This window comes from Pleurodeles waltl, chromosome 2_2 (assembly GCF_031143425.1).
Source record: "Pleurodeles waltl isolate 20211129_DDA chromosome 2_2, aPleWal1.hap1.20221129, whole genome shotgun sequence".
In the NCBI taxonomy this organism is placed as follows: Eukaryota; Metazoa; Chordata; class Amphibia; order Caudata; family Salamandridae; genus Pleurodeles; species Pleurodeles waltl.
In genome coordinates, this window is record NC_090439.1 from 685,055,941 (window position 1) to 685,082,319 (window position 26,379).

The following is a 26,379-nucleotide window of genomic DNA, read 5'->3' on the forward strand; positions in this document are numbered from 1 at the left end:
GGCTGACATGGAGGGTCTCATGATGAGGATCTTGGTTTTGTCAGACTTAAGCTTAAGGCGGCTATACTTCATCCAGGTGGTGACAGCTTCCATCCGGTTGTGGAAATTCTTCTTGGCAGTTGTGGAGTTTTTGGTCAGAGAGATGATCAGCTAGGTGTTGTAAGCGAAAATCCCTATTGTTTCTCACACATCTGTCACTTCCAGGCATGACGCTGGAACTTCCTCAGTCTTTAGAATTAAAGATGGGACAGAATTCAGGGTGGACAACTTTTGGACTGGGCAATCACATGGGGCTGATGCCTAACTCCCAAGCACTACACTTGAATGGTTCTCCCCCCGTGGGACAAACCATATCTTTTTCTAAGGAATCAATGCCCTTTGAGGTTGATGGATCTTTGGACCCTGCAACAGGGTGTGGTAGAACCACTAACATAATTCCAATACAAACCCAATTAAGGTACACACCATCACCAATGTGACCATGGAAGGAAAACTCCGGACAGAAGTAAATTTAAGGGATTTATTACATACTCAAGCTTAAAGTCAATACAGACAATTCACAAGGCAAGTTTATAAAGATACATAATCACCCAATCAATCAGTTTCCCAAGGCAACAAAGGCCCTCATTCCAACCCTGGCGGTCATAGACCGCCAGGGTGGCGAATGACGGAAGCACCGCCAACAGGCTGGCGGTGCTTCAATCGTCATTCCGACCGCGGTGGTACAGCCGCGGTCGCCCAGCCGGGTCTGGCGGTTTCCCGCCGGATTAACCCCGGCTGGGAGAATCCTCCATGGCGGCGCTGCAAGCAGCGCTGCCATGGGGATTCTGACCCCCTTCCCGCCAGCCTGTTTCTGGCGGTTTTCACCGCCAGGAACAGGATGGCGGGAACGGGTGTCCTGGGGCCCCTGGGGGCCCCTGCACTGCCCATGCCACTGGCATGGGCAGTGCAGGGGCCCCCTAACAGGGCCCCATGAAGCTTTTCACTGTCTGCTTAGCAGAGAGTGAAAAGCGCGACGGGTGCAACGGCACCCGTCGCACACCTGCAACACCGCCGGCTCCATTCGGAGCCGGCTTCAGTGTTGCAGGCCTCTTTCCCGCTGGGCCGGGGGGCGCTATATTGGCTAGCGCCCGCCGGCCCAGCGGGAAAGTCAGAATGGCCCCAGCGGTCTTTCGACAGACCCGAAAATGAACAAGAAATAATGCGTTAAAAGGCACACCTACAGATTTTTTGTCTGCTGCAAATTGAAATAGAATTAAAAACACTAATAATACTGACATTATGTTTATGGTTATTATTATGATGATGGTTATTATTATTGTGATGCTGATTATTATTATTATCATTATTATTAGTGATTTTGATTTTAAAACAAAGCTTACACTTGTGAAATTATAAGGCTCTGTAAAAGGGTTACTGCTGGAAACCAGTGTAGTCTAGCTTATATCAGTATGACAGGGTTCGGGTTGTCAAAAAATCTGTACATCAGGTTATAATACAATCTAAACGTTCCTGAAGTCACTGTGCCGTTTTGCTTTACCAATGTTTATCAGTCACCATACATTTTAGTTTCACAGTTTAGGTTGAGACCCTTCGTGTTTCTAAATTTGAATTGCAGAATTTAGAAAATAGGTTTGCAAGAACAAACTGATATAATGAAAGCAGCGACGGCGTAACCCTAGTGTGGCACTCCAGTATACCAGTACCCCCTTTTTCTGGCTATAGACAAATAACGTTATTTTAGTTTTCATATTTCATTAGCTCATGGATCCCTTATTCATTATCAATTTAGCCAGATTTTTTTTAATGGCGCATTTAGAATTAAACCCTGTGGTAAAGATCTGCAACATCGCAAACAGCAATTCTGAGAATACATCATAATATTTGGCTCAAGGTCCGGCGCTTGGCTAGAGACTTTGATACGTGCTTCCCACGACACGACACCTTCAGGAGTAAATCCCCAAAAGGCCTACTCAATGCATTACTGCCTCGTCGTCTGGAAGCATTATTTATGCTCCAGGAGGTGTTGATCAATGCTCAGATAAACAGTATTAAAAGCTCCACATTAAAGAGAATAAAGAAGTGGAAACCCAGAGTGAATACAAATAATGAAAAAAAGCAAACTAAATCGTACTAACACATACGACAATTAAAATAAGAAACCTGGATACAAAATATGCTTAAAACTCGTCAAATAAACCCAATGGGACAGAGTCAACTGGCTCTTTCTTCTCTTCCGATTGGAAAACACAGCACATGGGCAGCATCGCTGACAAGATCCTCTTGGGGAAATGGTGCACATTTAGAGACTGTGCCATTCCACATAGGATCAACTACCAAGATTGTTATATGTCGCTATCTGTTTGCATTTCTAATAGTGAAATAATTCCTAGCTGCACCCCAACAGGTCTGCAAAAAGCAGACCTTGGTCATTTTAGCACAGTGGCTTTAAATGGGCTTTGTGGCATCCTTTGCACGGGCAATGTCTCAATCCTCAATAATGATATACAATGAGGCCACTGTTAATCAAATAATTTTGACTTTGGTAGGTGGTGTACTCATTTTACTCATTTCTTTTCTGTCTCACTGGAGAGATGTACTTGCATAACTGGAATCCTCACAGGTCTGATGTATAATGTGGTCCCCACCAGTGGATCAAGAGGACTGTTTGCAGTGAATTATAACTCATCTCCATACCATAAATGCTTTGACAAACCTGAACTTTTCAATCTTTGACGAGCCCTGTAATATAAAGGACCTGGAAAAGTAGCCTGAATTGAGGACGACAAAAGTCCTATCGCTCAAGCTACATTCCTCAAAGAGACTTCTTGGTTCATAAGTAATTGACTCACTTCTCTTTTTATTACCTTTACCTTCTTGCCGGCACACTGAGCTGTACCTTCACTGTGTCTACAATAAAACCCCAAAACTCCAATTGTTGAGTTGCTTGCATGATCAACTTTTCCATATTCACTATAAATCCAAGTCTTTCTAAAGACTGTCTCACTACATTGAAATGTTTCTCCAAAACCTCCTTAAATGACCATCCTTGCTCCTCGCTCTCTCAACAGACCCACAACAGGTTTTAATACCTGCCTAAAACACCATGAAGCTGATGAAAGACCGAAAGGCAAACATCTGAATTGAAAAAGAACCAAATTCCACCTGAATTGTAAACATTTCTGACTCACTCTGTCCATAAGGATAGTGAAATAAGCATCTTTCAAATCTAATTTCACAGTCCAATCCTCCTCTTATAAAATATATCTCTCAGCATATGTATGCCCTCAATTTGAAGTGACAATACGTTACATACTGATTCACCTGTTGGAGGTTTATTACTGGCCTCCAACCTTTCTCTTTGTTTTTTACTGAGAATCGAGCGCTCAGAATTTTTTTCATCTTCCTTGACCTGAATTATAGCTTTACTAACTGAACTGATATTATAAATGATTGGGTGGGAAAAGGGACAAAAAGGAGGAATAGCATGCAGAATAAGGGAACACATTTGACACCGTTTTGCAAAAATAACTTAAAAACTATATGTATTTCTACAAAAACTAAATGGTCTTCATTCAGTGTCATATCTATATAGAAAAGAGACATTTTCAACACGGAAAGGATACCAAAGAGGACAAATAATCTGACTCTGTGAAAGTATCATGTCAATCGCAAAATGAGTAAAACATATACTAGTTCCTTTCTCCTCACATTTGTTCAGAAAATGAAAAGAAACCCTGAAACTGTTCTTGCTTAAAGGAGTATGGTACTAATGTATATGTGTGGTTTATGAAGAAGTATTCTTACTCATATGTATAGTTTTTTAAAACACTTTCTTGAGAAAGTACAGAAATCAACTGTAGTACAAAGGAATCAATGGATTTTCAGAAATACAAGGATGTACATGATTTAATGCTGTTTGGGTTCCCTTGTACATTCACTTTCTACACATAAACAAATTCAGTATTTCAATTCAGACACAGGTATATCATCACACACATTGGAGGTTTATTCCTGCTTTACTGCTCATATGTTATGGATGCTGAATGTACAGGGAAACATTGAATGGCTTACTATGTTTTCTTGTGCCTAAACTTATACTGATGTGCATGGACCCCCTCTATGAATTCTGGACAGATTGGTAAACAATTCCACTGTTTCTGCAGCACATTTGCCTGATTAATTTAGTCACATATTCGGGGCATGTTGGTAGGTATATAGAGTCACTTGTTAATGATGGAGTAAACCACTACCTGTATTCCTACATATCACCATTGCTTACTTCTTTATAATAAGTAGGTAGGTGGTAGTTTAGGTGCAGTTGTATAGATTTAAGTGTGCATAAATTTCATAGTAAGATGTTAAATATCTGGCAGGGCTAATTTGTCTGAGGTTGTTAGCTATGTGATAAGGACACTTTTTATCGAAGCACCAAACACAGATTAGTTTATGATGTGCTTTCGTGCACTATTTTGAAAATTACAATTATCAATATGTGATGTAAGCACTATAGTAAGTTCAACAGTCTGCATGGCTCCCCCCAGTGTTTTCACCTTTACATGACTCTCTTACCAGCATTTTGGTTGTGGGCACTGTGAGACTGCTATTTAGCCTCAAAGTCTGTGTGTGTGTGTGTGTGTGTCTGTCTGTCTGTGTGCATTCACGTGATTTGTCCCCAACACATGATGTAAATTGGCTATACTCTGTTGGATTATTTGACTTTTAAACAAATCCACAGTCACTTAATGCAGGAAATTCATAGTGAATTAGTAGTTACATGTCACATGTTGTCTGCAGTGTCCATTTGCACCATCTCCATGTGTCACTGGAAAGACAGGCTTCAGGTTCACCCCGATGGCCTTATTGACAGCAGCTTAAACACTGCTGTAACACATCATTGGAAAGTGCTTTACCATTTCGGGAAACCTACTTGTCTATAAAATCTAAGTTATCCCACGGCATGCCTTGCTTCCCAAAAGGCTTAGTAGTTTATGTGTGATAGTGAAACATTCTATTAAGCAAAGTATTTCCACACAGTTACCAGATGCAAGTTACTGTTTTCACTATATTGAGAAAAGTAGTATTTTGGTATAAAGAGGTCTGGTTATGATGAAAAGGTAATTTTACATAATTTGAATCAGGAAACAACAAAAAATCAATTAAAATGTATTTTCAATATTGATCAAATATCTAGGTCAATACTGTCAGTAGATTTTGCATAACTATTTTGGAAAAATAATGATGTAAAATAATTATCCGTGGTGCATAAAAGCTTTACCAGTAACTAATTCAGTTCAGCCAGGCTTCCCTCTTGACATTAAATATGTTTACGTTCTAAGGGACTTTCCAGTATCACAACCCAGTAGATTCCACATGAAGATCAGACAAGAGCAGGTAAGGCCCACACCTCTGTCTCTCAACTTACCTGAAGAGGAGGATTATTAGGCATGTAACAGAATCTGCCATCGGCTGTCAGGATTTTTAATTTATTGCAGTGAATGCTGGAAACCTTCATTTAACACGTGCACCCTTAATAAATTAACACAATTTATTTTTTAGGGTTCATTTTAAGCCAGTTTCCTTTTAAATACATATACGTCGCCCCTAGGGCAGGTCCTAAAAAGCCACCAGGGCAGAGTGCACTGTATATAAAAAGTAGGACATGTACTTTAAGTTTTTTATGTCCTGGTAGTGAAAAACTCTTAAATTAGTTGTTCACTATTTCAAAGCATATCTCTCTCCCAGGATAAAATTGGGGTCACTGTCTTACATTTAATAAGGATAACCACCAGAGGTGAACATGTAAATAGTTCGTGTTTGGTGTCTTTTGAATTGCAATGAGAAATCCTTTTTCATGGTAAAGTCAGATTTTCAATTCCAATTCTGCAAATTCCACTTTTAAACAATAGGCACTTTCCTACTTTAGCCTTTTTGTGCCTGTAGCCTTTCTCTGGGTCATGTGACTGAGTGTAGTTGGCAGTTGGTCTTTGGGCATTCCTCCTAGACAGCTACATATGATAGGGAGCTTAGGTGTGCCTGGATGGGCCATCACTGGCAGGATGCGAGGGCACAGTTGGGAAAAGCCCTACTTACACCTTAAAGGATTACATACCCTCTGTTGTTAGCCTGGAGCCAGGGCAGGGGAGGCAGACATTCTGAGCATTTCAAAGGGAAATCTCTACAAGTTCATCTCACTTCAAAGAAGGCACCAGGCATAAATGTTGGACCTCAGACACCAACGCTTCAGTACAGTTCTGGACCTGTGGAAGACTCTACCAGGACAGAAAGACAGCTGTGCTGATGAAAGGACTGCCACTCTGCTGCCCTGCTGTCCTTTTGCTTGGTTGAGAAGGATTGGTCCTGCAATCTGAACTCAGAACCACCAGAGTGACTCCAATGGCTAGTCTCTTGTATCCAGCACCTGGACTCTGCAACTGTGAGTTCTACTCTGCCTAGTGGTGCCAACCTAGTCTTGGGTCCTTGGAAGTGTGCCTGAAGGTGCCCTATCAGCCCATCAGTGGATCCAGCAGAACCAACGCATCTCCTCTGCGTGTGGCACAACCCTGAGCAGAACTGGCACATTGCCTCTTCTGCAGAATTCTTCCATCTCAAGGAATCCGCCTTGACCTTGCAGCCTGCAGCTTCATCAGAACTACTGCTGTGTGATGTATTGTTTTCGCTTTGTTTTATTTATTAAAATTACTTTTTTACATTTTTCTTATTTAGTGTGTGATGTTTTACTGTTTGAAGTGTTGCACAAACACTTCACAAATTGCCTCTAAGTTAAGCCTGGCTGCTGTTTGCCAAGCTACCAGAAGGCTGAACACAAGTCATTTTGGGGATTGCTTGTGACTTCACACGCACAAGAATTGGGGTTGCTGCTTGAATAGGGTCTTGCCCCCTCAACCTGTAATCTAATTTCTTACAAAGATAAATGCAGAACTCAAGACCACTGTAGCAAATGCGATAGCACAGAATGTGAAAATTATGCAAGAAGGCAACATTAAACATAGTGCTTGTTTAGGAACCCTAAATGCCTGTTCTTCACATCAGAGGTCTGCGATTCAATGATGGTTCAATATTAAGATGTACTCATCACACACGCTGACCTAAACTTACTTGAAATTTATTTGCTTTCCAGTCCATGTTCCGCCTCTTCTGCAATGAGACTAAATTATGTCTCTGTAGAGGATTTTTTTGATACAGTGGCCTTGTTTCAGGTACATGAGGGGTTGTTCTGCTATCTGCTTATCATAGAATTGAAGACCCCGTCTCCCTAAGTGGACTGTCACCATCCAATTTATACAGTTCAAACTGATTATTAAAAATAGTCCTTGTGTCTGATGATGTCAGGTTGGTGAAATAATGTGAGAAGTCATGTGTATGCCATGTAAAAACCTAAAGCTTTAACCCTTTTAAATTAATACTTGAACCCACGAATCAGAAGCATACTGCCAAAACATACACAAAATGTAACACACAGTGCTTCATGATAGTTGTTTGAAATTAGGTTATTGGTTGGGTATGAGCCCTGGTCAAGCAACAACCACAATCCTCTTCAGGGTAAGATACTGGCAAACTCTCAGTTAACCTTTCCTCACCCTCTCGCAGCTTGGCAAAGAGCAGTCAGACTTAACTTAGATGCACTGTGCAATGTATTTGTGCTACACATCAAATGGTAAAACAGTGAAAATACCGCACAAAAAGATTCACAAGGTAAAAAAACAGATAGATCGAAATTTCATAAATAAAAGAAGACCAAAACGACAAAATACCAATTTGTAGAACTGGAGACATTGAATTTCAAAGTTTTAAGTAAAAATATCACCAAGAAACACAAAGTGCTATTAGGGATATCTGGTCAAACTGGACTGGGGCAAAGTACAAAATTCAGGCCAACCGTGATGTAGAGTGGGCTGGCTACACGGACCCACTTAGCCCCACCAAACCAACTTACCTTAAATTCTAGGTTGTGGAGTGTTACGCGGATCCACATCAAAGATGTGTTGCGCAACCGAGGCGATGCGTCAGTACCGAGATTCGGCTAGGTTGTGGTGTGAAGACTTGTTTTATCAACGTGAAGGATCTTGATGATGTGGCTTGCGATGAAAAGCCAGAGGTCAAGGATGTGCGGCACAGTTCTAGTGATGCTTTGGTTCGAATGAGTGATGAAGCTGCAATGCAGAGTTCAGTTTTGTTGTTAAGGCTGCCATCGATGGGAGATGCAAGAAGCTTGTGTTGGGAAATGTGTTGCATAGCAACGGGTCAGAAGGCAATGCACTGAACCCAAGATGTGGTGTGCAGCATTGATGCAATTCTTTTGTAACGGGTCCAATTCACACAGCAGCGGCGATGCATTGGCTCTGCTTGGTGATGCACTGATCCATAGAGGAGATGCATCGGTTCTGCTTGAGGATGCACCGCTCAGCAGAGACGATGCATCAGTTCCACTAGTAAGCACCTTAGGCCTACTTCCAATTGTCCAGAACTGGGGTGGCACCACTTGGATGAGTAGACTCACAGATGGCAGAATCCAGGTGCAGAAGTAGGGTGGTGAAAAGTCTTTTATAACCCTAAGGCTTCAGATCAGGAGGCCAGCCAACTAGCCTTTGGAGTCACTCTGGTTTCAAGTGATGCAGGTCCAGTCCTTCTCACCCGTGCATAGTGCAGCAGGTCAGAACAACAAAGCAGGGGTCCAGCACAGAGCAGTTCAGCAGAGTGGCAGTCCTTCAGTGACACCGCAGTCCTTTTTCCTAGTCCAGAAGGGTGGTGTCAGATGTCAAGTACTCATCCCATGTGGTGCCTTTGAAGTGGGGGAGACTTCAAATACAGGCCTTTGAAGTCCACAGAGGTCCTGCCCAGGCTCACTACAGGGGATATGTAGCCCTTTGTGTGGGGACAGGACGCAGCCTATTCACATGTGAGGCTGGGTCCAGCTCCTCCATCCCATCCTGCCAAGGTGGGCCATCAAGTCACACCTAAGCCCCCATTGTGTGTGGTTGTCTAGGGGGAATTTACAAAGCCTTGCTTTCACCGACCCCAGACATGTGATCAGAGTCAGACAGCAGGCACCAAATGGCTAAAGCAAGAAAATGCCAACTTTCTCAAAGTGTCATTTTTCAGAATTTCTATTTAAATCTGACTTCACTATGAGGTAGGATTTTAAATTATGATTCCAGAGACACCAAACTTGAACGAATGATCTCTTCCCATTTGGAAATTATCCTTATAAATTATAATAAGCAACTTCAATGTTATCCTGTAGGTGGAATAGGCCTTGCAGTAGAAAAAAAATTGTTTAAATGAGTTTAAGAGTTTTTTTTTTACTGTCAGGACATGCAAGATGCAAAGGCACATGCCCTGCTTTTTAAAAACATTGTATCCTGTTCTCTGGGCTGTCAAAAGCCTGCCCGAGGGGTGATATGTATTAAAAAGTGAGGTTTGGACCAGGCAGAAGGATTATTTTTCCCAGTCAACATGACAGTTAAAACGCATATACAGGCTTCGCAATGGCAGGCCTGAACCACGGGCAGAGGGCTAATTAATTGGGTGGCACAATCAGTACTTTCGGCCCCTTAGTAGCATTTAATGTACAGGCCATGGGCACATGTAATTCAATGTTCTAAGGTCTTCTAAGTAAATTAAATATGTCAGATGAAGATAAGCCAATCCTACCTTGTTTAAAGGAAAGTCCTAATACTAGCAAAAACAAGGTTAGAAAAGTAGAAGGGCAGGAAAAAGGTAGAGGGAAGACCACCCTAAGGCTATCAGTGTGAAAATAGTGAACATAAATTCATCTGCTAACGGAGATGGATAATGATTATATGGCCACGATCAGAACACAATTTACCCTAGTGAAAGCACTGAATAAGGAAGATGCTATCTGGAGCTGCCTGTGAAAAGCACTGAGAGGTAGCTTCCTCTCCACTTGTACCAGGGACTGAGTGTTGTTACCAAAGTTCAGTTGACTATCCTTCTGTTTGCCTCTGAGACACCAAAAGCTGTAGAAGGGCTCCATCCTATGTGGGAGAATCAGCAGCCCAAGTGGCAATTGACTGGACCTGTGGGAGACCTAGCTGAATCATAGAGGTATTACTTGGAACCCTAGTAGCTGTGAAGGCATGTGGTAGTAATTTTTCCAGCTACTGCAACAAAGTGTGACTTTGTCATTTTCTAACTTCTGATGGAATGGGGCAAGGCCCCACAGGTCCAGCTTTACCAGCAATTAATTGCCAGTTTGGTATCTGAAAAGAATAATCCAACTGTGTGGAGCCTTCATCCGCTACAGATGATACCCTGATAGAGCACTGTCAGCATCTCTAAATAGCAATGAGTGCCTGGTGGATGTCGCTCTACTGTGAACAGAACCACTGCGACTCCCTTAACAGCAGTGAAGTTTGTCAAGCAGACGCCATTTTTAAAGTGCCCACTTTGCAGACCTTGTTGCTCGGCGAAATATACACCTAAAGCTGGATTCTGTTTTCTCTGTACCAAAAAATGACCCAGGAAGCTTTTTCCCTGAGATTGGGAACCATTAATCTATAGAGTAGGATGAACTTCACCTTTACAAGGCAGTCCTGTGCCAAACAGTTCACTGGATCAGTGGTTACCATTGGCAGCACCAGCAGAGTCTCCACTAATTTTAACCCAGCGGTTCCCTAGTTCCCCTAAAAAATGAACATGTTGCCATAAAAATCTCCTTTCTTGTAATCACTGTTCACTTTAGAGATTCCATTTTGAAGAACCAAAAGTAAGTTCCCATTTTCCTTGTTTAAACTGCAGATATAATTATGCTCTGCGACCTGCCTTTACAATGTCTGTTGGCTCTGGCACAGAGCATTATGGCGTCACAGCTCAACTGTAATAAATTACTACAGTTGAGCAGCTATGTCATTTTATTATTACGTGTGACTAGAGAGACCACAAAGTGATTGTAATAAGGAATTTTGACACAGGCTTTAATACAGTGTTTGAAGACTGTCTTGTATTAAATCCAATCTTTTGTCTTGGTAACCCGTGCTAGTGCAGTATGATCTTTGAAGCACAAAATATATTAAGTGTACTTCCTGGATTGTATTTTACTCTTTTTGGAGCTCCTCAAAGGAATGTAACACAGACTCATTCTTTTTGGATTTTCTTTGATGGTTTGTGGGGTAAAAGTTGTCTGATGAATGATCTCGTGCCATGAGGCTATTACTGAACAGGTATTCACAGTGTTATTGTTGTAATAGACCGACCACGAAATGCACCTATAATTGATTTGCTGGTCTGGTGGTGTGAATGCCCCATTCTGATGACTATGAAAATCAGAGATGTGGGTTGTGAATTTTACCTTTAAAAACATCTTCACATTTTTCACATTTTTGAAAACAGTTTCAGTTTTTGAACCTGAACTTCTCGCCTGTATGTTGATGTGAGACTGTAAAGTGGTGAAAGGTAGATCTGGTGGGAATACTGTTTGAGCTCTCCATTAGGGAACCGTATGAACTGTCAAAGGCAGTACACCTTTTTTGTTAGATCACGAAATGGCACAGTAAAAACAATAGGCATTTTTTCTTGATTATAAAAACCGTGTTTAAAAGATGTGTAGGCATGTGTTTTGTATTGTTAAATTACACTGATCAACACAGTAGGCAAGTGATTTGGTAGTGGATACAAACCTTCTGGTAAACGCCATAGGCATATATGTGTAGACTGTGTGAACCCTTGGCTGATCCCATGAGGAAGAGTTATATAAGCTTCTGCATCCCGTAACTCTAAAGATTTTCAGATTTCGCTAGTGTAATGTTTAGGTGTGTATGGAATACAATATATTTGTCTTTCCCTCAAACTAAATCATTGGCTGGACATTGTGGGGCTGATTTAGAGTTTAGTGGAGAGGGTACTCTATCATAACAACGGCAGAGTACCCTCTCTAGCAAACTGAAGGTCCACCCACCCAATCAAGCAGAATTTTAATATGTCAGTGATGGAGATTACTCCATCTCCAACACTGACTTACTCCTGAGATAGAGTAAGAGCCATTGGAAGTTTGGCTATTCAACCACCTGCCCGATTTAAAGTGACCAGTCGAATGGCCAGTTTTTACTCTCCCTTATTGTTATGAAAAACGTGGCAGTAGGAATAGTAACAACTTTTAATGACTATCACACTGTGGGAGAAAGCTATTATGCTGTGAGGTTCATTCGTTTTTGTTTTTTTCAAAAACTAAATCCCACATAGACATTTTGTTTAAAAAAAAAATGTTAAAAGTTAGACAGACTCTACTGTTATTTGTATGATACTGTCTGTCAGACTTTTAATACTTTGACAGGAATCACAGTGACGGTGGTTCCTGCCAATGTTAAGAGTTGCCCTTAGGAGAGTTCTAAATTTGACAGTCAGAGATCCCTCAGTATGGTAAGAGTAAAGTGCTCCACCATACTGAAAGAGTTACATTCGCCAGCCAAACCTCTAAATCTGCCCCATAGTTCATGTCAGTAGTGTGTTTTGATGAGTTTCTAACCCTCGGCACCTGTCTGAGTCAGTCTTGGACTGCCCTTCCTCACTACCCTAATAGTCAGTTGTTAAACCTAGGACTTGGTTTCCAGTTTAAGGGAGTGAAATATAGAAGGGCCAGGACACTTGTGGTAAGTGCCACCCATCAATGCAGTGCAGCCTAATATTTTCTAGGTCCCTCCCATGGTCCTCCGCAGATGTAATGTTAGATATGGGGCATCTCTAGTTGGCAGCGGCTTGCACCTTGTCCAAGTAGGGACCCTTCCTTCTAGTCAGGGTAAAGGGATTACACAGCTAAGATAACCCCTGCTCACCCCCTTCACAGCTGGGCACGAGCAGTCAGGCTTATTTCAGAGGAAATGTGTATAGCAGTTGTACATAACTCACACAGTAACACATGAAAACTCTACAAATGGACACCACACACTTCAGAAAATAAACAATCTTTATCTAAACTAACCAAGACCAGAACAACAAAATTCCAACATACAGAACTCAAAATATGACTCTGTAAAGGTTTAAGCAATTCTGTCCACAGAACTCTATAGATGCGGGGATATTACACACAGTACCTTTGGGTGTGTCAAAATCCAAGGCAGAAACAGCTGCAAAGGAAGAAAACATCTAAAAGCACAGGGATGTGTCATTTTCTGAGTCCACAATGAGGCAATGCATCAGTTCTGCTACATGCAGGAGAAATGTTGCATCGAATCCAGACTGCAAGATGAAGAGAGTCTTCGAGTTCCAAGGCATTCCTCTCAAGGGCACTGCATTGGAAACTTGGGTGGAGGTGGCATACAGGTGCTGCATCGATTTCCTCAGCTGTGGTCCAGTGGTGCGTTGATTCTTTCTGCTGCATAGCAGGGCCTGTGTCTGAGTCAGTGCGGGGACTCAGGTATCAAGGACATGGGGTGCTGGACTCAGGCAGCAGCTGTTGTTTGTGCCGCGCACAGGTGCTACATCGGTTTCTTCAGCCACACAAAGTTGATGGTTGGAAATTTCTCCTGCGCAGCAGTGTTGCGTCGGAAACAAAGGAGCTGGAAGAGCAACGTGTTGATTTTGTAAATCTTTGCAGCAGGGACAATGTTATGATGAGATGCACACAATAGAAGTTCAGTAAGATTTATTTAGAGAACAGCCAACCCAACAGGATCCGTGTCGCCACGTCTCTCCACCGTCTTCCCCCAACTGTCCTTCCTGGAACCCCTAGCTTCTCCAGGCTCTAGAATTAAGTCCTAGAACATGCAAGGCAGTGAGGTTCCAGGCCTAACCCAAATCAGGCCCTACATAGACACATCTTCAGTACATAAGAAGATAAATACAAGTACGACATCACAACACATCCCCCCCCTTCGCATTAAATAACAAAACAAAAAATTAAAGCAAAACAGTAGGAATAAAAGTTTGTAGAACAATAGAACAGTTTCACAAAATAGAGTCAAGATAAATAATCTTTCATCCAGGATGGTTGGGAACGTATCCTGAATGATAACCTGGATGGTACACTGGTACATGGAGATTCCTTGGAAACTCCCTGGGAAGCTTCAGTGACATGATTTTTCCTCTGATCCTCAGTGACATGATTTTTCCTCTGATCTTCCAACTTTGGAGCGTCTGTCCATTTGGTAATTCTAGACATACTCCACACATCCCCATTGTCTAGGATCACAATATTTTTCTTTACCTCTCTGATGCGGAAAGGCCCCTTAAAAAGCGATCTACCTTTAATTTTAAAACCCGGGTCCTTTACTAACACCAAGTCACCTGCCTTCCACCCTACTTTAGCAACACCATGCTTGATATCAAAACGCAACTTGTAATTGCGTTGGTACCTCTCCCGGAGACTTGGTGCCTTATCAAATCTACTCGGGTCCTTTTTTGCCTGTACTAATTAAACCATGCTGGGAACAATTTGGTGCGACCCACTCTTCCCCTCAAGTGCTCAAAAGGGGCTATGTTGGTAACACTATTTGGAGTGTTGCGATGTGCCCACCACAAATCCCTCAAGATATTAGATAAAGGAGCTCTTGTCACAATAGCCTCTTGCATACAAGCCTTCACCATCCTGTTCATTCTCTCAGCCAGACCATTAGCTTGTGGCAAATATAAAGCTGTCTTCAAGTGTACAATAGCCAGGGAATCTAAGAAATGTTTCATTTCTAGTGATGTCAATTGCACCCCGTTATCCGTAACTAAATGACTGGGAATACCTTCTCTAGAAAATTCCTCCTCCAGAAATTCAATTACCGTACGAGTATCAACAAAATTCACACATTTTGTTACCACCCATTTGGATGCATAATCCACCAAGAGTAGAACATAACGTTCATTCGGTGGTAGAAGATGGAAAGGACCCATAAAATCTAGACCAAGCTTAACCCAGGGTTTCTCTGGAACCTCTACAGGGGAGAGTGGCGCACTAACCACCTTCTTGCTTTTATCGCTGCGCGCACAACTCAAACAATCCTTTACAATCGCTTCAACTTCACTATCTAACCCTGGCCACCAATAAATGGCTCTAAGTCTGGATTTGGTTAAACTCCTGCCTAAATGCCCTTCATGAGCTAAATTCACAATTTTGTTCCTTAAATCTTTCGGAGGTACGAATTTGTCTCCCCTATATAATTCACTACCATTCAAGGAAAGTTCATCTCTCACATTCCAATAGTCTTTCAATGAATCAGGAATGTCTCTAAATTCTGGCCATCCTTTAACAATGAATTCTCCAAGACTATGGCCCTCATTCTGACCTTGGCGGTCTTTTCGCAAGACCGCTGAGTTACCGCCGCGGTGAAGACCGCCGACCGCGGCGGTGTGCTGCTGTGCGCATTCTGACCGCTGGGAGCGTTCCGCCGGAAAACCGCCAGCAGCCACACTGGCGGTCGGCGGGAAAGTGGAGACTGGTCAACCTCCACCGCCACGCCAGCAGAACACCGCCCACAGAATTACGACCCACATTTCTGTGTGGCGGTCTTCTGTTGGCGGTCTTCTGTCGGCGGTCACGTCCCTATGGCTCCCGTCGCCTCCCGGAGGACCAACGCACAAGGTAAGTTGATCGTCCGTGAGGGGAGGGGGTGGGGGGGTGTTGTGTGATGTGTGCGTGCATGGGGGTGTGCGTGTGAGTGTGTAGAGGGGGTGTGTGAGTGCGTGTATGCGGGCGGGGGGTGCTGCTGTGTCTATGGGTAATGTGTGCTGTTCGGCAGGTGCGCATGTCGGCATGTATGTGTGCGGGTATGTGTCCCCGTTGTGTATGTGTGTGTAGGGGGTGTGTATATGTGCATGTTGGGGGTGTGTGCATGTCGGGGTGCATGTATGTGCATGTCGGGGTGGGGGTGGGGAGGGGGTTCGTACCACCTCTGGGGGGTGGCAGGGGGGTGGAGGGTGTGGGGGGAGGACTCGGGTGGGTAGTGGGGGGTGGGGGAGACCCCTATCAGTGCCAGGGAAGGAATTCCCTGGCCCCGATAGTGCTTACCGCCATGGTTCGCACGGCGGTTCCCGCTCGCAAGAAACCGCGGCGGTAGGCAGGGTCATAATACCCTTGTCGGTCTTGGGACGACCGCCGGGCCGGAGTGCGCAAACTCCAGCCCCGCGGTCATGACCGCCGTGGCGGTCGGAGTGGAGAAGTAGCGGTCGGTCGCGGCGGGGACCGCCGCCGTCAGAATGCCATTTTTAATACCGCCGGTCTGTTCGCGGTCCGACCGCCGTCTCTCCGCCGACCGCCAGGGTCAGAATGAGGGCCTATGTCTGTCAGGATCCTTCTCCAGAGCCATTTCCCACTCCTCTCTATTAATTGCTGTCTCCCTTACCCAGTTGATAGTAACTACATCCTCTACCTCTTCCTCACTATCAATCGAAGCACGGGATAAGAAATCTGCTACAACATTTTTCGGTCCAGGCACATACTCCACAATAAAGTTGTATTCCAACAACCCTTCAGACCACCTACGAATTCTCGGGGTTAACTCTTCATTCTTTTTAGAAGAAAAAATATGAACAAGCGGTCTGTGGTCAGTTCTTACAACAAAAGGTAGGCCCCACAAGTAGAATTTAAAATGTTTGATTGCCCACATACAGGCAAGTGCCTCTCTTTCTATGACTGAATAGTGTTGTTCAGCCTCTTTGAGGGAGCGAGAAGCAAATGCTATAACTCTTTCTTCTAGACCAACCTTTTGGATCAACACAGCCCCTAAACCCTTGACACTAGCATCTGTATACAAAAAAGTTTTCGCACACACATCAAAATGCCCTAAAGTAGGCATCATTCTGATACAATCTTTCACAAAAGAAAAAGCTGTTGCACAGTCCTTCCCCCAAATAAATTCACAACCCTTTTTCAAAAGAGTTCTTAAGGGTTGCGTCACACTGGAAAAATTGGGAATGAACTTGGAGTAAAACTCTGCCAGACCTAGGAAAGACCTCACATTGTCTTTGTCTTTGGGTTCAGGCGCGTGAACAATAGAATCAACAAGTTCTAATTTGGGTTTTATTCCCTCACCAGAAATGGTATGTCCAAGGTAGGTCACAGAAGTAACTCTAAACTTACACTTCTCCTTCTTAACAGTAAGACCGGCCTCTGCTAGCTTGTTCAAAACTAATCTCAAAATGTTGTCGTATTCCTCCACAGTTTTGCCATGCACCAAAAAATCATCTTGAAAATACAACGTACCATCAATCCCTCCCAAAATGTTCTTCATGACACTTTGAAAACACGCAGCCGCAGAAGCGAGACCAAAAGGCATCCTCAAAAACTGATAAGCCCCCAACGGCGTAACAAAGGAAGTGAGGTGCCTAGAATCAGGGTGCAAAACAACCTGATGATAAGCAGAGGATAGATCCAATACACTAAACACCTTCGAACCACCCAGACATGACAACGCTTCTGTTATGTTAGGTAAGGGTTGACGATCTATCTATATATTTTTGTTAAGGTCCCTGAGATCCACACACATGCGGATACGTTTCCCATTGTCTTTAGGTGCTAAAACCACTGGAGCCAACCACTCCGAAGATTCAATCTCCTCGATAACCCCAGCTTCAAGTAACCTGTCAAGTTCCGCCTTCAGAGGCTCCAAAATCATTCTCGGCACCCTTCTGACTTTATGCACAACGGGAACAGAATTTTCCTTCAGAATGATTTTGTGTTGAAAATTCGATAAGCACCCTAAGTTATCACCGAAAACACCAGGGAACTCTTTGCAAACCCCTAATGAGTCACTAATATCTTCCACCACCATCACTTGATTATTAGAATTAGGGTCTAATTTAATACCCATATCACGCTGGAGTCGCCATCCTAATAAATTATTACCACGTTTGGCTACATAAACCTTACCTATGGTGACTCTATCTTGGAATTGGATTTTCATCACCCTGTAACCAATCACCTCAATTCTAGCACCCCCATAACTGACTGGGTTGATATCAGGCTTAACAAGGGGAAGAGAAGACTTCCCAAAAATATCCTGCCAGTTCTTTTCACCCACCATTGTATAAGGCGAACCTGAATCAGCTAGAACGGTAACGGTCCTATCATCAAGTTTTATGATGCATTCAGGCATGATCACTGGTCCCTCATCTACCACATTAGAATTATGCTTAATATGATCAATTTCTTGTCCAACAAATAAAACCATCTTATTGACATTCTCAGTGACCATGTCTACGTTATTTTTGTCATTATTACAAACTCTGGCATAATGGCCTCTCTTCCCACACTTCCTACATAAGGAATTACGTGCAAAACAATTGGTACTGTTCGCCGTATGCCCCATATTGCCACAACGATAACAACGTAAGTCTTTAATGTCTCTCTTTTTTCCTTGAAAAAATCCTTGAGCTTTGTTGTCAATCCCAATCTTCAAAATTTCTTCTTGGTTCCTTGGTAATTGCACAACAGAGAGACTGTCTCCTTCGGTAAGGTTCATTTCTTTGATCCAATTGCTGGTACTCTCCATTCCCTCAACAATAGCAATTGCTTCTCTCAAGTTAGGGTTTATTGTTAACAATTTCTCCTGCACTTTTTTGTTATTTGTACAACGTACAAGCTGGTCACGAATTAGTGAATCTGTGATTTCACCAAAATCACAAGTGCGTGCTAAGGTGCGTAAAGCAGCAACAAAATTCCCAACACTCTCTGTACTGCCTTGAGACCTGGCGAAAAATTTATGTCTTTCTAACACTACATTAATTTTGGACTCAAAATGAGCTGCAAGAATTGCTATAGACATTTCGTAAATATCCCTAGGTTCACCGTCCGCCCCACCAATGCTCATAGGATCAAGACTGTCATATATATTCCTGCCTTCAATACCAAGATTATGTAGAAGAACAGCTTGTTTTCTGGTTGGAGAGAATTTCTCTCCACCTATGGCTATTAAGTAAGAGTCAAAAAGATTTTTCCAACGTTTCCAAGGCAGTATGGGGTCACCTTTGTCCGATAAAAAGGGAGGTGGTTGTGACATGGTAGGTGTAGCCATGGTGGTAAAGATGAAGAAATTAGCTTTCCTTGTCCCTTTATTAATTTAATCTGTATTTTCTACAATAAAATTTCATCCTGCATATGAGTCAAAAATGAAACTAATTAATTACTAATAATAACAATGTAATTCAACTTCCTTCAACAAAAATCAACTAGAGTAACGGTGAACGCGAGCCCAAAAGATGAAAGTGTAGATTCTTTCTGAACTGGAGTAGTAACACGGTGAGCGGTCTAGATTCCAAATCGTGACCGTAGAGACAGGAAGTGAGTATGACAGGATGTGCGTCCAAACCGTAACGCGGTAAACAGTCTAGATTCGAAGAAAACTAGCGTGCGATGAGAAGACACTCGTCTCGTGCAATACAGCAACCGAAGAACGTACACGCGGAGGGAACACGAGCTCGTCACGCGCACCGCAGCTACAGGAGGAGGGAACACAAGCTCGTCTCGCGCTCCGGTGCAACAGGAGGAAGAGAAAAAAAACGTACAGGCTCGCTGCAACAAGATTTATGTCTGATAGGACATCAGCGCCCAAACCACGAGGAGAGCTCCGGTGGTCCTCCCTGCCACCCGGACTGAAAGCAAGGGTGTCTTCACTGCAAGTGTTCTTCCTTCTGCTGTCACCACCACGCGGATCCAACCTTCAAACAGGTAACTCCGTGGGTTCAGGGTTGGCTCCTCGTCGCCAGTGTTATGATGAGATGCACACAATAGAAGTTCAGTAAGATTTATTTAGAGAACAGCCAACCCAACAGGATCCGTGTCGCCACGTCTCTCCACCGTCTTCCCCCAACTGTCCTTCCTGGAACCCCTAGCTTCTCCAGGCTCTAGAATTAAGTCCTAGAACATGCAAGGCAGTGAGGTTCCAGGCCTAACCCAAATCAGGCCCTACATAGACACATCTTCAGTACATAAGAAGATAAATACAAGTACGACATCACAACAGACAACCACCAAGGGCCCAACAATTATCTGATTTCTGATGTATGTATTAGGTTAGAAGTTGATTGATTGACTGATTGAACACACAGCAAAGGGGCAGTATCCCTCCTTGCAGCTCTTCTCCTTGGCGAAGTTTCCTCTTGATCCAGAAGTGTTCTAAAAGTCTGGGTGTTTAGGTCCAATAGATTAACCCCTTTTGGCCTTTGCAGTAGGCATACTTCAAAAGAAAGTCTTTGTTGTTCACAAGATCCTGGCTTGCATTGTTCTGGCTCCAGACACACTCCAGGGGAGAGGAGACAGCACTGTGAGAAGACAGGCATAGCCCTAGCCAGATGTCAGTGACAACTCATCCCACCACTCTAGCTCAGGAACATCCATCAGCCGGTTTATGGGCCATCAGGATATCCAGGGCACACCTAAGCTCACTTTTTATGACTTTCTAGAGTCCATGCACGACTAGCCCCTGTCAATCTAAGCCAGACGTTGATTCCATATGCAGACAGAGATACAGAATGGCAAAGCAAGAAAATGCCAACTTTCTAAAAGTGGCATTTTTAAACATACAATTGAAAAACCAACCTTCACTAAAAGATTTTATTTTTGAATTCTGAGTTCAGGGAGCCCAAACTCAAAATCTCTCTCCCTTTCCATTTGAAAGCTATACTTGTAAGGTGCTACAAGGCAGCTCCAATGACAATTTCTGGAAGAGATAGGCCCTCGCAATAGTGAGACACACATTTAGAAGTTTTTCACTATTAGGGCATGTAAAACACACTAATACATGCTCTTGCATTCACATACACTTCACCCTGCCCAAGGGGCTGCATTTGATTTACCAACCCTGGGCACACACAGTGCAATTTATTAGGGACTTACCAGTAGATTCAATATGCCAATCATGCATAACCAATCATATTCATAATTTGCTCAGGGAGCACTTGCACTTCAGCACTGAACAGCAGTGGTAGAGGGTCCAGAGTACAAAAACCACCAAAAGTGAAATCCAGCACACAGTCAAAGATACAGGAGGAAGAGGAAAAAAGACAGGGGAAACCACACTAAGGATTCCAGGTATAACATGTACCATTGGCAGGTTTAGTATTAGTGGAAATATACATTAGTTCATTATAGTCACTTTTTTTCCACATGAGAACAAATCTCTACACCCACTTAATTTGAACTGGTGGTTGCCGGTGGGTGGGCACTGGCACCTATTGTTGGAGACTGACACTATTTTTGTTATCTATCAGATATTTTCATGAGTGCAAGCAAGGGAAAAACACACAGATCAGAAAGATGGAGAGAGAAAAGGATGGAAAATAGTCCCAAACAGAAAGCAGGAACTTGCAAGGGTGAGGGAAAGGGGCAGAGACTGTCTGATGTCTGGTAGTGGATTAAAGACTACTGGTGTTTCTATTCGGTGCAGTAACATTTATTTGCACAGGCTGCCAGCTTCTGAGCTGAGCTTCGGGCACCTGCACTCTTTCTTTCACAAATTAAGCTCTGGCTACATCTTGGGAAGATATGCGGTTATTGGAGGCACAGTACACCCTTAGATACAGACTTATTACAACCTTATTGTGGTAGTTTTTAACTGCATTAAGGGAGAGAAAATGCATTTAGAATGATCCTCATATTAATAATAATAATGTCTTTGTCCCTTGTCTCGAGACACTCATATTCCCAACCCTTTCAGATACTTAAAACTCTTCATTAAAGCACATGGTAGATTTTATGCAGCTGTATTTTATATCAGTGGTGTAATATCTGTGTATCCTGACTCCCAGAATCTGTTAATTCTGCCAGCAGATGACACATTTTGCTTACCAGAGTTTAACCTTCTTATGAAAAAGGTTTTCAGAATGAATCTCAAACTGTACTAAAATTTGCAATTGATTTTGGATGGGCCAGGAGAGATGTATTAGGTGCTATCCAAAAATCCACACATATATCCATATTGGGCACCTCACACAGTGGGCCAAAGAAAGCTCTGCATATATGTCCTTTTCTGGTGGTATGGATGGGAGGCTTAGACTTGAAATCAGTAGGAACACATTGACTAATAATCTGATGTAATTCCTGTCTGGCAGCCTGTCCTATGCCAGGGTGACAGAGTATATTACTCTTCATGGTCAAAATTGTTAAGCCTGGCATGTACTTGAGAGAGCGCAGCTTATATACTCAAAATAAACATGAAATGTTTATGAACTAATGCGTAATAATGCTGCATAAAAAATGTATTAATGTATTTTGCTAAACGTGTGCTTGAAATGTGCCCACGGGGAGTGGCCGCCAATATATACAATGACTAATGAAACTGATTAATAATGATGAAATGTTATGTTAGAGTATGATTTTGCACTAATATTAAAAGGTTATATGTTAAAGTTCTGCTAATAAATCATTAGGCCTTAGTTAGCATGAGTCGAGGCCTAGCTGCCTGGTTTCATATAAAATAGGTTTTTTTAACGTGCAGTGTGCTGACTTGCTGAAGGACAAGAACTGGTATTTTTCCAAAGTTAGAAGATGAATGTAACTGCAGTAGATCCGTTCTCATGAAATTCGACTTGCTTAGTGAAACATTCTTGCTGAATGCAAATGTGTAGACTACTCGCAGGTACAAGGTCGCCTGAACCGGTACAAACAATGGAACCACTGACTGAAGATACAGAGAGGACCACGAGAGTATGAAATCATACCGGACATTCTACCCGCTGAAGACGTCAATCATAAGGACCAATAAACTACGTGAGAACTTTTTTGGGGTGACAAATTTAATGAAGTCATTAGAACCCTATTGGAGGTAGATAATGGGGTGCTGACCCCAACCAATTAAAACTTAGGGGATTGTACAACAGAAAAGGGATAAAAACCTATGACACGGGGAGCCATTCAGACAGAGTAGGGGGAGATGCTGTTGCAAATTTTGCTATGACCCAGACACTTTGTTACTCTGCATAGAGACTTTGCTGTTTGGTTTTTCAAACCAATCCTTGCCCTTATATTGCCTATTTACACTTGACCTCCTTATGAGGGAAGTGCCCCTTTTACCCGACTGCTGAATTCCTGGCTGATGGCGAATCAACTGATGTCCTGAAGACGAAGACCGAACCTGTATGCTGACCCAATATGGAGGGTAACTATATGACAATGAAATTGTAATTGTCTGTTTGCTTTTCCTTTCTAGGTACCAACTGCTTCTTTTGAAAGAGACTCTAGTTAGATGTTTTTCCAAATTGGTGTTGCTAAATTGTTTTGCACGAAGCCCAACATGCCAATGCTAATTCGAGGTTAGTTGAGGGGTTCACTAAACTGACGCAAATAGACAAATGACTGAATCTATGCTTTGTTGAATAATGTGATAATGATTCCCTGCTAAGGATAACCTATGTTGACGTTGTGCTATATTCTAACATTCGTGATTCTTGCCTTGATGAAATCTTATCAGAGTTGCCATATTGTGACTATGTTAATGTGTTTCTTGGTTTTGAGACTAATAAACTTACTAGTAGAATTGTAATCAATAGGGAATAAACTTCATATAATAGTACTAAACTGGTGTGGTTATTCATGACTGCAAGGTCATGGTAGTTTCTGAGTTTTATTAATGTCTTTGACTAATCTGAATTGTCTTATTATGGTAAATATTGATGACGTTATTGACATATTGATTGACATGCTGATTAGTTATCTCATCCTAAGGTGTCTTCAATCAGGGTCAAAAGATTCATTGGCCCCAAAACGAGTCCCAGAGTGAGTAAATTAGTCATAAAGGGACGTGTTAGCATATTCAATCGTCATAACCACACTTAGCTACAGAAATAATCCTAGTGTGGATCTTCCTTAAAACAGATTATGAAATATGTCAATACTGCCCTCTTCAACACACTGACATCATGCTGGTTGAATTTCTACCAGGATCGGAGCTCAAGACAACCTCATGTTGACATTTAAACCTATCGACAGATTAGCTCCATCTTACTTGCTTGAAACTTTCTTCCAACTGCTGAACACTGTCAACCTTCACATCCTCATTATTTTAAACCTCTTCTGTACTCATTCTCACTACTATCTATCTATCTATCTATCTATCTATCTATCTATCTATCTATCTATCTATCTATCTATCTATCTATCTATCTATCTATCTATCTATCTATCTTGTTAACGTATATGCTGACTTTATTGTTCCTGCACACCATCTCCAATGCTTTCATCTTAACCATACTATATAAAGACCCCAATGATAGCAATTAAATGTATCATTTAGGCATGGCATCCCCAGGAAGGATACTGCTTCATGCAACTATGAGTGGTCTGGTTTTTTTAGACCCAGAATTACCATGTCAAGAAACACACGTCTCAGTTTCAATGGGTGTGAATCTGCAACTGGTAAAAAACATGTGTGGAGAAGGACAGGGGCTGTAGAAGAGACAAAGCCTGGCTCTCACCTACCCCCTGCAGCATCATGGGGGAACTGCAATGTTCTTGCCAGAGAGACCACAGATTCCTCACCACCCAGACCCTTCCCAAAAACCCACCTATCAGTCTCCACCCACACTACCACACACACACATTCCTGGCAGACAGTTATATCCTTCTTAGAGACAAGACTGATAAATGTCAGTGGTAAACTTCCCAGAATGTACATCCTGTTCAGAAACAGTGGTAAATATCAGTGTTAAACTCTTTGGAATCTGGCTGTTTTAAAGGACCTGGTAATTCTAGAAACCACAGGTTATTTCCCATTCCAGTGACCTTAATTTATGAACCCAATTTACTCAATGGCAGGCTCCAGGTACCCCTCCATTGCTGCTTTATTGACTACAATACAGCTTTTGATCACATTGACTGGGGCAAGGTTTGGAGCAAACTGGTAAACTTGAATATTACTCAGGCCCTACTGGACGTGCTTATCTTGCTCCGCACAGAAATGGAGGTTCTGGTCAAGTTAGGCATGGGAACACTTCTCTCTTGGAAAATACCTACAACTCAAGGGCTGAAGGAGGGGTGTGTCCTTGCTCCTACCTTATTTATTCTCTTTCTAGCTGACCTAATGCAAAAGCTAAACACCTGCAATTCCCACACTCCTAGGGAGCATGCCATTTTCAAGCTTTTTATATGTGGATGACGTGGTCCTAGTGAGCTACAACCAGGTAGGACTGCAGCAGATGTCCCACGGCGTGCAAGAATAGTCCACTGAAAACAAGCTGATTATCAATATTGGGAAAACTAAGACCAAGACGAACAACAACAAAAAAAGAAAGCTAGTAAGGCACTAGGCAAGCTCACGGATGGAAACAGCTGATAAATATAAATATCAAGGGACTATCATCAACAAAACTGCTCTTTCATTGCCCAATACGAAGGTATCAAAAGGAAGGGCTTGGCATTAGCCATAACCCTCAAAAACCTTCAAAGGAAATTAGCAGGTCCCACACTGTCTCCCCTGCTTTGGATTATACAAGCCAAGCTACTACCAACTGTATCGAATGGAAGCGAACTGCTAAGAGGAAGGGATGTTAAAGTTTTGGACAGCATAATGACAAGGTTATATAGAATAATTTTTGATCTTCTGAATTATACCTCCCAAGCCCAGATATGGCTGGAGTTCGGTCTAGTAAAGCAGGCCTTGGCCAGATATGGGGCCTACATAAACTGCTGGAACAAGATCAGAAAGGCGGATCCCAGCACCCTAATACCACCTTATAAGGCAGGAGCTGCAGAATAGAGATTTCTTGCCAGTGAAGGTCTACCTCCAAAGAATCACTGTCAGCCATTGGGCTTACCCAGCTCTAGGACACTCCAATTAGCCATTTGCCCTTCAAAATGATAATCTGGAAAACAATAAAAACCTGCTTGTCGTAGAAGACAAGGCCATTCATGCAGAGCCCACGCTCGGCTAACCCTAAATAATTATAAGACAGTTGCACCGCAAAAGTATTTTAATACAGGGCACAATATTATATTCAAGGAGGGGCTATTGAAGTATTGCCTAGGACTGCTGCCCTCACTATTCCACCTCCCCCATGGCAGAGGGAAGGCTAACTGAAAGTTTGTGCCAATGTGGCACCAGAGAAGTAGAACTCCTAAGGAAAAGGAGACAGCTGTTTAGAACCCTCCTCAACCAAAGAGCACACGAAGACAAGCCGCGCTGGCCTGCTTCGAGCCATGGGACCCGCAGCTGAATCGCCATCTGGTGAAATATCTGACAAAAGTGAAAGGAAAAGGGCATTACAGCTAGGCTCGCTGCCCTTTTTTACGGCCATCAGCAAGGCTTCGATCAAACCGGAATATGAAAGCCCTCCCTTAGAGCACTCTCACTTATGTAGCTAAAAGCTAAACAGTTACTTGCCATGTCCCTTTAAAGCCCCTTTATATTGAATGGGGAGAGGTGGTTGGCTCCCTTGAACTGGGTTAATTCTATCCTTTGAACAGTCTGCTTCTTGATTGCACTTTTT

The 26,379-nt window shown here is 42.7% G+C and overlaps 1 protein-coding gene across 2 annotated transcripts in view; it reads left to right on the forward strand.

Moving 5' to 3' along the window:
• Positions 1 to 26,379, forward strand: part of NKAIN3 (sodium/potassium transporting ATPase interacting 3) — a 2,356,170-nt gene that overhangs the window by 1,539,629 nt on the left and 790,162 nt on the right. The gene's annotated exons all lie outside the window — the stretch shown is intronic.